This window comes from Mastigoproctus giganteus, chromosome 2, assembly GCF_048544385.1.
Source record: "Mastigoproctus giganteus isolate SK-2022 chromosome 2, ASM4854438v1, whole genome shotgun sequence".
NCBI classification, from domain to species: Eukaryota; Metazoa; Arthropoda; class Arachnida; order Uropygi; family Thelyphonidae; genus Mastigoproctus; species Mastigoproctus giganteus.
Genome location: NC_143576.1, coordinates 223,568,734 through 223,581,834, shown reverse-complemented (window position 1 = coordinate 223,581,834; position 13,101 = coordinate 223,568,734). Strand labels below are relative to the sequence as shown.

Here is a 13,101-nt window from a genome sequence, read left to right as displayed (position 1 = left end):
CTGCGTCGGTGTCATGCATGCATCGCGTCTCATGGTGGAACCTTCGAGCATCTGTTGTAACATCATGAAATGCATCCATCTCGTACTCCATTGTTAATATTATGTCAAATAAATGTTTGCCACTAATTACTGTCTTGTGTCATTTCTGCTTCTTGTGCCTCTGCTACTACTTTCCCGTGACGTTTCCAGTTATGGGTTCCTATGCGATTCACATTCCTTTAGATGTTACCTACCTCCCCTAAATATTTGTACCAATATTTTTGAGACACCCTGTATATTGAGTTCTGATACAACCATTCTAATGCTTAAACGACAATCACTTATAATCAGTGTCTTTATCCAGTCCACATTTTCTTCATAGATACCGGACAGCCTAGTCATTCATAATCTTCCACATTCTCTCTTCCTTCTAAAAATCTTTAATGCCATTCAAACTTGCATGCTCTTGACATAGTATCTTCCCCATAAACTTGATATAACAACTCATAACATTCAGTTGGTGTTTTCTTTAGTTTTCTTAAAAATTTGAAGGTGATTCATTCGATTCTTTTGTCTGTCATTTTTCCAGAAAACTGCAAAAACACAGGATAATGAAAACCTGTCTCACAGCAAAGTGAATGTTAGACCGTTACTTGGCAGATAACTAGGGAATGACTAAAGATCAACTGCTGTGGCTTTGTTTGACAAGTAGTGCTTGGTGTGTAGTGGCAGCATGCAGTCTTATTATTTAATAGCCACAACTTGTATTGGTAAAACAGACTACATTATCAATTTCATTTTGTTCATTTCCTGCAGATCATTAAGGATGTTAACATTCTGTAGGACGAGGTCATGGTTTCCTTTAATGTGATTTCCCTGTTTACATCTATTCCAGTACTGCCAGTGATTACTTATGTTAGGTGACTGTTGGACAGGGATTCCATGGGTAGGATCTCTGATTCTCTCAGAAAATGATAATCTGTGATGCCTTAAATATTTGTTTGTATGGTTGTGCAATTGGGTTCAATTATTCACTGTACTGGTAGATTCAGAGTACAGTTGTGTGTGCTTTGATCAGTACTTCCATAGTTAATATTACCATGAAGCCCATGGAGGAAGACATATTTTTGAATCTGCTAGTACAAGTTAGGCTCTGGCAAAGATATATGGACAATATGTTTGCGATTATTCCATATGATAAGAGGTGCTGCTCCTCCAATATCTCAATTCCTTGTCCTCTTATATCTTTTTTACTGTGGAATTAGAAGTAGATCACGCTCTTTCAATCTAGATGTCTTAGTTCAGTGTGTGGGTTCCCCTAAGACGACCTCGGTATATAGAAAATCAATGTGCTAAGCACATTAATTTTCTATATACTGAGTCCACCAATTATAGGTTGGCACATTCCCCAGGACATCTGCACAGCACAGTATGAGTGTTATTTAGTTGAGCATGATCCCACTGTGATTATGCTGCTGGCAGGGATGCCGAGGTTTCTAAGATTAGAGCAAATTCGTCTAAGTGAAAATATCCCCCCTATGTTTTGGATAAATTTCAATTACATGGTAATAATTCTGTTTATTATCAACGCTGTGATCCATTTGGATCACAGTGTTGAGTTTATTGCCACCACTTATATTCCCTACTATCCAGGTGTATCTGCACATCTTGCTAGTGTTGTGATGCTACTATATTGGTTGTGCAGCTCCCTAGCAGGAAGTTGCAGTCAGTGGTATCCAGAATTAAATCTCTCATTCCCAAATTGCAGGGTATGTTACATTGGCAAGTCAGATCGGAGGCTTTGCGGTCATATCTTGGAGCATGAGGAGGCTATTTATCAGACCAATTTTACCTGCTCTGCTGTTGCTGAGCATTCTTAGTGTGAGCACCATTTTAATTGTAATTGATGTTCTAATGGTGAAATTTTGGACTGTGCACGTGGGTCTCATAATTACTCCTGGTTGGAAGTGCTCCTTATAGCGTAACAGATCCAACATCGATTACTATCATAGAACCCACATACACTATTATGGAAGTGGTTATTTTGCAGCATAATGAAAGATAATGATCCTGCACCTTGGCAAATATATGTTGGCCTACTTCTGCAGAGTGATGGCTGATGTTTTATACCCCCCTTTTTTTCCTCACTGTTCATAATCTGCATTAGTTTGTTTTAGTGCATACATATATGTTTAGCCTCTGTGGAATATATGGTGTATATCATACCACTTTCTTTTAAGTTGATAAAGTGGAACATCACTCAAAAAGATTCTTAATGTATATTTTGTTCTTATCACTTTTAGGACTTTTATTGCTTTTATCATTTATCTGTATATATATATATATATATTTTTTTATTATTATTATTTTTTTTATCATTTATTTGTACACACACACACACACACACACACACACACACACACACACACACACACACACACACACACACACACACACACACACACAGTGATTCATTACCAGTGCGACAAACTTGCAGGAGGTGTAGGGGGCACAAAGACGAATCGGAATCACATAGCATTGCAGGGTCCGAAATGCCTTCGTAATGCGGTAGAAGACGTTGAACGGAAGGTCGCGTGAACAGCGATCCCGCTGGAAGTCAGCATTTGCGAACCGGTTCCCGAGGCAGTAGGATGGATGAGTATTCAAAAGTTGAACTGGCCGACATGCACCTCGCGTATGGAGCTGCGGACTGTAACGGGTGCGCCGCTCTGCGCTTGTACCAGGAACATTTCCCGCACAGGCATGCTCCTCATCATACGATTTTCGCACGTGTGCACAGAAAGTTACATGAGACTGGTTGTTTCATGAGAGGTACCATGAATCGAGAGGGAACGACGAGGATTAGCATTAGCATTAGTAGAGGCATTTGATGCAAGAAAGCAAGCTTATGCAGCATCAGCCAAAAAAAAAAAAACCCACTTCCACTTCACCCCTCTGTTCGTTCAAAATACCTGTCCAGCTGAGCCTTAAACTTATTTAGGCTATCAACCTCCACCACAAGGGATGGCAGTCTGTTCCACCAACCAACCACCGCTGGCTAAAGGTAAATTTCCGCACGTCTATCCTACATCTGTCTTTCCTCAATTTGAATTTATGCCCTCTCAGGTGATTTTTCTGAGCTAGAGGAAGAATCCCATCGGCATTGAGCATGCTTAAACCATTCAAGGTTTTATACACCTCTATCAGATCACCTCGCTGGTGCCTAGTCTCCAGACACTGTAATTTGCAAAACTTAAGCCTTTCTTTGTAAGAGCACCCCTTTGTTCCATTCACTAATCTTGTTGCCCTTCTCTGTACTCGTTCCAGCAGCTCTACATCCTTCTTGAAATGAGGCCTCCAGACCTGTATACAGTACTCTAGGTGTGGCCTGACCATTGCCTTATACAATGGAATAATCACCTCCTTATCCCTGCTGGAAAAATTCCTGTATATCATTGACAATACTCCATGAGCTACTCTTGCAGCCCGTCTGCACTGCTCAGAGAACTTCATATCTGCCTGCACAATCACCCCCAAGTCCCTTTCATTCTCTACCACTGTCAGTGTAGTACCACAGAGTTGATACGTTGCTCTGGGGTTACTTTTTCCCATGTGTAGTACTTTACATTTGTCAATGTTAAACTTCATTTGCCACCTCTCAGCCCATCTGCTCAACCTTTCCAGATCCTGTTGCAGCAGCATAGTGTCAGTAGTGTCCTTGACAACCCTGCCAACCTTTGTATCATCTGCAAACTTGGACATTAAGCTTGATATACCATCATCAATATCATTTATAAATACAGAAAACAATAATGGACCCAACACTGAGCCCTGAGGGACTCCACTAATAACATTAGTCCACGATGAGCAGTGTCCATTGATTACCACTCTCTGTCTTCTCCCCCTCAACCACCCCTTTATCCATAGCAGCAATTTGCCTCCAATGTCACACTGCTCCAATTTGTGTAGCAGTCTTCCATGTGCAACAGTATCAAAAGCCTTTCTAAGATCCAAGTATATAATATCAAAGTTATTCCCTGCATCCAGTTCTTTTGTGACTGCATCATAGTATCCGATCAAGTTGGTCAGGCAAGACTTCCCCTTAACAAAACCATGCTGTGTCTGAGCTATAACTGAAGTCTTGTCTAAATGATCCTGCAGTGCTTCTTTAACCAGTGCCTCCATTAATTTTCCTGGAACAGAAGTTAAGCTCACAGGTCTATAATTACTTGTGTCAGCCTTTGATCCTCCTTTGTGAATTGGGGTCACATTTGCACATTTCCAGTCTATGGGTACCTCCCCTGAGTCCAAGGAAGCTCTCATAATTATGGCTAAGGGTTTGCTTACTTCCTTTGCTGCCTCCTTTAATATAACTGGATAGATCCCATCCACCCCGGGTGCCTTTCTTGTGTTTATCTTCAACTGTTTCTCCTCCACTTTACTCCCAGTTATTTCAAGATTCTGTAGCTTACTGCTAGAGTTGAATACACCTCTGGCATTCCCCTTGCTGAATAACTCCTCATGTGTGAATGTCGATGCAAAATATTCATTTAGTTTGTTAGCTACCTGAGCAGGATCATCAACAGTTGACCCATCAATATCAAGTGGACCAATCTGATTCATCCCCTTCCTTCTAGAGTTTATATAAGTAAAGAACTCTTTGCTGTTTTTCTTTGCATCCCTTGCCAAAGATTTCTCGTAATCTGCCTTCGCCTGCCTAACCTCCTTTGTAACTTGGTTACAGATAAACTTGTATCTATCATAGGCTTCTGTGTCATGTGTTAATTTGTAAGTATCCCATGCATTTTTCTTCTCTGCCATATGCCTCATTAGTTCATCTGACATCCATTTTGGCCTAAACCTTGAACAATATTTCTTAGTTGGTATGTAAAGCCTATTGGCTTCCAAGATAAGTTCTTTGAATGCTTCCCATTTTGAATTTGCTGTTGGTAACATCATCAGTTGGTCCCACTGTATAGAATTTAAATACTGTCTCAGTCCATCGTAGTCGCCTTTACGGAAGCAATAACCCTTCCCTTTACCCCTAATGGTAGTTACCTCTTTCAGTAAATCCCACTTCAGCACACTGTGATCACTGCCACCTAGTGGTTCATTTATCTGCAGATTCTTAATGCATGAAGAATCACTGCTGATAATCAAATCAAGAGTATTACTCCCTCTAGTTGCCTCCCGAACATGCTGATGTAGAAAACAATCATCCAATAAATCCACAAAAGCCCTGCTAGTGTGTGAGTAACCAGCCCCCAAATTCCAGTCAATATCTGGGAAATTAAAATCTCCCATTATAAGACTCTCTGATTTACTGGCCCACTCTATTTCCCTGTACAGTTCCTTATTATACTCATCAGAGTCATTAGGCCTATAGCACACTCCTACTCTCAATTTTGATCTCCCAATGCTTATGTCACACCAAACTGACTCAACACTGCACTGTCCAGCGATGTCGACTGGCTTCACTTCCTTGGTTTTTATGTATTTCTTAACTAATAGCATAACCCCTCCCCCCTTCCTATCCTGTCTATCCTTTCTGTAGACGTTGTACTCCCCAAATTGCATTTCTGCATCCCTTATATCTGTGTGACACCACGTCTCTGATATCCCAACAATATCTGCCTTTGATGTTTTGAGCAATACCTCAAATTCATCAAATTTATTTACTAAACTCCTAGCATTTGTGTACACGCAAGTATACCTGCACCTGTTTCTATTCTTAGCTACCCTAACACAACCCATGTGTTTACTTGTACCGCAATGGCTCCCAGCAGTCTCTGAAATACCATGCATCTTGTTTTTCAGGCTTCTGCTCATTCTAATAGAAGCAGTGCAAGAATCTCTTTCACCTCTGCCAGTAGCTACTGTCAATCTATTGGTCTTTGTCTCCCCCCAAGCTAGCAGTTTTCCGACCCACCTAACACTGCCTCGATAGCATCAGCAAATATTCTTGCACCCTTTTTATTCAAGTGTATCCCATCCCTGTAGAAGCAGTCTCTCCTGTTAACAAGTACAGTCCAGGCTGAAAAAAATTTTACCCCTTGAGCCTTGCACAATCTTTCCAGGGCCGAATTGATCGACAAGGCTCTCATCATATACTCCCTCCTATCGTGTCTGGGCAGAATTGCAGACACTTTCAAATTCAACCCTAATTCTCGGCTTTTGTTCAATAGTGACCTGTACTTGTTAAGTAAATCTGCCGGTCTCCTACTCTTAATATCGTTAGTGCCAACGTGTACAACTATATCACCTTTTGTGCCCTTAAAAGATGATATTCGCTCTACAACGTCATCAACCTTTGCCCCTGGCAGACATACCCTGGTCCTGTTCCACCTATCTTTTTTACAAAGCATGTTCCCCGTTTCCCTGACAATAGAGTCACCAACAACTACTAGTTCCTTCGGGACCAGCGCATTCTGCCTTGGGGGTTGTCTCTGTGTCACGCGATGCCCAAGTGCAAGCTCTGGCGTTGATGTGGGCAGCTGAGAGCTTGATGGGCCCCTCAATTTAGTTTCTTCGAGGGCATCCACCCTGTCCTTCAAGCTCTCATATAGGCCCACAAGAACGCCGAGTTGTTGCCTGATATCGATACACTCCTTGCATCGCGCACACACACAAAGACATCCCCCTTGGCAGTATCATGTCCCGTACCCGATTGCTCTGCAAACATCAAGCAAACAGTGCATTTTATAAGGCTGTGAATCAGAGGACAACTGCCCCCCTCAGTTCTGCTCTGAGCCACAGCGCTTCCATTAGCTTGAGCCTTTTGCTTTGCTGCTCTGGTCTGAGTCATGATTCTATTAATTTATTAATTAATTATGTTATGTTATTAATTATGTTAAATATAATTAATTATATTACGTTTGTAATCTAAGTCGTTATATGTATTTATTTAAACGTACAATTTAACTGCTAACGAAGTTCAACTAACGCTATCTAGTACGGCATACAACTATCGTATCACAATGGCGGGAAAATTACGAACGGTACCGGAGTTGAAACACGTGGAAACCTTTACCGATACTTTTATGCAATTACAAGGCCGAGTAAAGAATAATTACACCAAGTTAATCAGAAAATCACAAAATAATGTTATACTACTAAATTTAAATCAAAAGTTTTAGAAAAACAATAATTTCAAATCAATAAATAAGAAAAATCCATTTAGCAGCTTGGAACACGACCGTCTCTAGTAGCCTCGTCAGCAGACTCTGGATGCCAGACAATGAGGAGAATATCCTACGTCTTGCAGAAGGCAATCCGAGTACGAGTACTCGAGCGATAGGCCAACAATTGGGTATTTCCCAATCCACTGTATGGAGGATACTGTTAACAAACCAAATGAGTTCATCCCATCTGCAACGCATCCAATCATTGGAGCCTGCAGATTATCCACTCCGGAGGACTTGCTACTTGATTTCTTCAACAGAGTGTGGCAGACGGCGCATTTGCTGCATCCGTATTGTTCACGGATGAGGCAAGTTTCACAAGAGAGGGAACCTTCAATCAACATAATGCCCATTTGTGGGCTTTGGAGAACCCCCATGGTACGCGAACACGTGCAACTCAACGCCGTTTCTCTGTCAATGTTTGGGCCCGGCATTGTTGGAGACCACCTCATTGGACCGTACCTTCTGCACCCTCGTCTGGACGGTAGGGTATACTTGATCTTTCTACAGCAAGTCCTGCCCGAACTTATTGCAGAAGCACATGTTCCTCAGTCATTGCGCCACTCAATGTGGTTCCAGCATGATGGGCTCCCCCACATTACACCAATGATGTCTGCCAACACTTAAACGTTACATTTGGACAGCATTGGATAGGTTGTGGTGTTCCGGTTCATTGGCCTGCTAGATCGCCGGACCTATCATGCCTGGACTTCTTCTGCTGGGGTCAAATGAAGACATTGGTGTACAAGACCCCCGTTGATTCAGTTGAAGACCTCATCGCTCGCATCTCTGTAGCTGCCGGGGAGATTCGGAACACGCCAGGAATCTTCCAGAACGTTAGGGATTCCATGCGGCGGCGCTGTGAAGCCTGTGTGACTGCTTCTGGTCGAACTTTCGCACACCTTCTGTAGCATGCCTTTTTTTTTTAATGACAAGTTTTACATTTGCCAGTGTAAAACTTGTCATTAAAATAATTTCTGTTACTCTAACGAGTTGCTGTTTCTGTTCTTTTTTCTTTGCTTCTTTGTTCAAGCGACCTCCCGCATGATGAAGGCATTTCGGACCCTGCAATGCTATGTGATTCCGATTCGTCTTTGTGCCCTCTACACCTCCTGCAAGTTTGTTGCACTGGTAGTGAATCACCCTGTATACAGTCGAACTTCCCTATAAACGAATTCAATAAATCCAGCGAAAAAATTCGTTATAGAGAAATTTCGTTATACAGAGAATATCTTTTTTATTAAAAATTTTTATTTAATTAGAAAATGAAAATGAATCTACATTTATTTTTAATGTATTTTATTTCAAAAACACTTATTTAAATTACGTTTACACAATTTTTGTCGGTAAGTATCACAAATTAAAAAAATCTGTAATTTTCGTTTGCACAGTACAATTAAAAAATGTCTGATTCTCAAAGAAAACCTCACATTTGTTCAGAGCATTAGGAACATTTTCACAAAACTGTAGACCCATACGAACCATTTTAAAAGCGTTAATCATTTCTTCATGAGTTGGCTTTTCTACAGGTTATTCTGATGCGTCTTCAGCGTCATCGTTAATTTCTTTGTGATCATGGTCATGAAGCAGTATTTCATCATTTGGATGTTCTGTTGTAGTCAGATCTTGATCTACAAAAACATAACTATCCAGTGTTATTTCATTTTCGATGTTTCCGGACGATTCTAATAATGTCCAAAAGTTTTTCAGTTGTGAAAGGGGGCAATTCATCTTGTTCGTCCAGTTGTTGTTTGACTTCTGTATTCAATGCAAATCCCGCTTTCGAAAAACAATTTTGAATAGTGTATTCAGTGACATTGTTTGTCCAAACTTTTGCCAGTTCAGAGATTCAATCTCTAAGGTTAATTGTAACCTCCAAGTTTCTATTTTCTGATAACGCATTGACAATCTTCATTATTATTCTCTTTCGATAATGAAATTTAAAATTTTTAATAATGCCTTGGTCCATTGGCTGGAGTTTTGACGTTACTTTTGGTGGTAAAAACAACAACTGCACACTTTTAAGTTTGGCAGGATGTGCCAGACAGTTGTCAGTTACCAACACAATTTTCCTTTTTTCTTTTGTTATACACCTGTCTAGTTTTAATATCCAGTCTTCAAAGATATCACTTGTCATCCATGATTTTTTATTAAAGGTGTAGTCAACTTCCAAAGATTTTGTGCCTCTAAAACATCTTGGGTTTTTTGATTTTCCAATGATTAAAAGTCTTAATTTTTCACTTCCTGTCATATTTGCCCCAACTAGCACAGTGATTCTTTCTTTGCTTTGTTTTCCACCAAAACATTTATCATCCTTAAAAGCAAGTGTTCTATTTAAACATTTAAAGAATAAACCCATTTCGTCAGCATTAAAAACATCCCTAGGTTCATATTCTTCCAAAATCTTCTTTAAGGTATTGTTCCTCCAATTGTTGCAATCTTCTTCGCTTACATTAGCACTTTCTCCACAAATAACCTTTTCCACAATTCTGCGCTTCTTAAATTTATCTAGCCACCCAGTGCTCGCATTAAATTCTGTATGTCCAAGGGACTGTGCAAATTTCAGAGCTTGTTGCTTAATTATTGGACCCGATATTGGTATACTCTTTTCACATATCATTTGCACCCATTTTAGAACAGCTATATCAACATCTTCATATATACACAACTTAATTCGCTTCTTGTCTGCTCCTCCTTCAATTGCATTTAAAATTGTTTCTCGATTTTTTAAAATAAGCTGCTTGCAGATATGCCATATTTCTCCGCAACATCTTTTTTCTTAAAACCCTGGTCAATATCATGAAGAATCTTTACTTTATCATTAATACTTAAACACTTTTTCTTCGACATTGTTTCTACAATTGTAAAAATTACTCGACTGCAGCTCTTGCCGATACACACCGCAAACTTCGTGTGCTGGCCATATAGTGAATTGTTATTACTGCCTACTCAATGACGTTCACTTGCCAATTCAACAGTATCACGTGACCTTTCCTATCAATCACTTTGAAGAAATATACGACTTTGTGAATTTCTTTTATTCTGCTTTCATTCATATATACACGAAAGAAAATTTGTGGTTAATGTATGCTGTATGTTACTTTTCAGGAAAAAAAAAAAAAAAATACAAGAGCATATAGCCTATGTGAATGATGACAAATTGTTCTAAAATAACGAAATTAAAAAAAAAAAAATTTCATGAAAACCATCTACTGGAAGTCCAGTTAGATGAGAATGAACATATATAATGATTGACAGGAAGGTCACATGGTACGGTTGAGGTGAGAAGCGAATGTCACTCAGTAGGTTATACTAAAATCCGACTATGGTAGCATTCTATGTATTGCCACCGCAGCACGCTAAAGGTTTACCGCAGCGAATTTCGTTTTCCTCTGAGCCAACATCAATTTACAAATTTACCCTATTTATTGTAAAGTTTTATGACCACTTTTAAGAAACCCATTTGGTTTTATAACTGTAACAAAAATGAAACAAAGACCATCCTACAGGTGTCAATGGCCACAAGTATTCACTAAAAGGATGATTAAGTCCAGATGCTAATGCGCAATTCGGAGGGAAGGAGGCCGTATATTTGAGCAGCTGTTTAGCAGTAAATGCTTGAAAATCTTCAAAAATGCTTTTACTAATTTTTTTAAAAATTCGTTATAGAGAGACATACTTTGCTATATGGGGTTAATTTTACATGTAATTTTGTTTCAAGGTGCAATGTTTTGCAAAAAAATTCGTAATATAGAGAAATTCGTTAAATAGAAGTTCATAATAGAGAAGTTCCATTGTATATATGTAATCCAATTAATGCAAAATTAAATAGAGAGATAAAAATGACTAAAAATATATATTAAAAATAAATAGGAAAAAATAGTAGAAAGCTAACACACACACACACACACACACACATATATATATATATATATATATATATATTTTTTTTTTTTTTTTTTTTACTGTATTTTTTAATAAAATTTTATTTTATACTTTTGTTTTGTCAGTAGGCAACAAGATTTAAGAAATTATGTCTAAAGGTGTTTGAACAAGGCCCCTTTGGGCTGATGGACTCTATCCAATTATATTAAAAGATGCAGAAAAGGAGGTAATGAAACCTTTACTTGTAACGATGAGAGCACCTTGGATTTAGAGGAGAGGTGAAAATGTTGTTCCTATTTACAAGTGTGATTAAAAGGATGAAGTGGATTATTACAGACCTATAAGTTACTACAGACCTCTGTGCCCGGGAAAATAATCAAGTCAGTAGTTAAAGAAGTAATGTAAGATATCTCAATAGGAATAGAGCTTTAAGGCAATCACAGTATGGATTTGTCAAGGGATGGTCACAATTGACCATTCTAATTAGCTACCCTGAAGTTGTCACAAAGGAACTAGATGCAAAGAATAATTTTGGCATTATATACTTAAGTGTCAGTAAACTATTAATAGTGTTTCCACACAAAATTATTATCATATAAAGGATGTTATAAGTGGTGTTAAGTAGCCACTGCTCTTCATGGATCAGTGTTCTGAGTGAGTTCTCACAGTGTTCGCTGTTTGGCTCATAACTGTTTTTTATATAGTGGATTCCGGTTATTTGGGCTACTGGCTAATTGGGGCAGCCATTTATTTGGGACAAATCATAAAGAACAGAACCTAATCGAGAAAATAGCCAGGGTTTTCTTTGCTTAATTGGGGCAGGAGACTACAGCACTCGAGATTACCCTATGATTGTCTCCGGTCTGGTCGAATTTCTGGAGGTCAAAACCATAAAACAATTAGCAGTTTCTGATTTATTGGGCTTTTCTGTTAGTGCAATCTATTATAAATGGATAAACTCAATCTTGTTGAATTTGCAGCTGGAATTCTGTGGGTTATTATGGTGAAATGTGTTTCCCCTTCCACAAAATCTTCAATCATTTAAAAAACAAATTTTCAGAATCTTCTCTTCATTCCTATTTTTTACCCTTCGTAACTTGTTACGGCATTCTCACTTGCACGTATTGTGTTTATTGCTATTTGTGCATTCTGTGTTCTTTTTTATTGATTGCTTATCTTTTTTACTGTTTTAAATTTAACCCTCTCCCTCCCCAAATGTCAGTGAACAGAGATATCAACTAGTTAGTATGTACATATTACAGTAAATATTAAGCTATGCACGTAAGCATAATTTTATTTTTATTTTGCTAACCTGCGAAAAATATTCTTCTGATTTTCACATATCATTTAATTTTTTAATTGGTAAGGGAATAAAGTGTAAATTTGTGCTTAATATATCTTTACTTTTATAGCCTGTGGATAACATTCCTCCTATTTTCGCTTATTAGAATCACTGTTTAATTGAATTGAAATTCGATTCACAAACATGATCACAATGACTGGAGCTTACTACATATCATATAGTGAACAATACTTTACTATGGTAAGACCATCGTAATGTGATTTGATCATACAAGGAATCAATCGTAAAGTGGCAGTCAACTGTATTTTTAACTATTTACGTGAAACTTCACATAATTGGGGCAGCTGTTTAATCGGGCCAAAATGCACTAGTCCTGATGTGTCTCAAATAACCAGATTCCACTGTATTTATTACTCATATTGATATCTAAATATGTTGATGATACCATTGTGGGTAAGGTGGTAATGACATTAAACAGGTTTGCTTCAAAATCTAGATCCAACTAGACAGATTGGGCTGAAAGGTAGAAATTGAAGTTTACCTAACATTGATAACTGAAAGGTACTGCATTTGGATAGCAGTAAACCCAGAATAACACATCATTTGGATAGCACCAAATGCAAGTTAGTTGACAATGAAAATGAACTAGGAATAATTTCACAATGCAACATGTTCTCTTACCATTTCTGACAGGCTGCTAGAATAGTTAATGGGATTATGTTAGTGGTATACTGGAACTTTGCCAGCAGGGAG

General features: G+C 38.6%; 1 protein-coding gene across 3 annotated transcripts in view; it reads left to right on the top strand.

Annotated features, from left to right (window-relative positions):
• The window catches only part of LOC150090167 (copine-8-like), a 127,092-nt gene that overhangs the window by 67,887 nt on the left and 46,104 nt on the right, over nt 1–13,101 (top strand). The gene's annotated exons all lie outside the window — the stretch shown is intronic.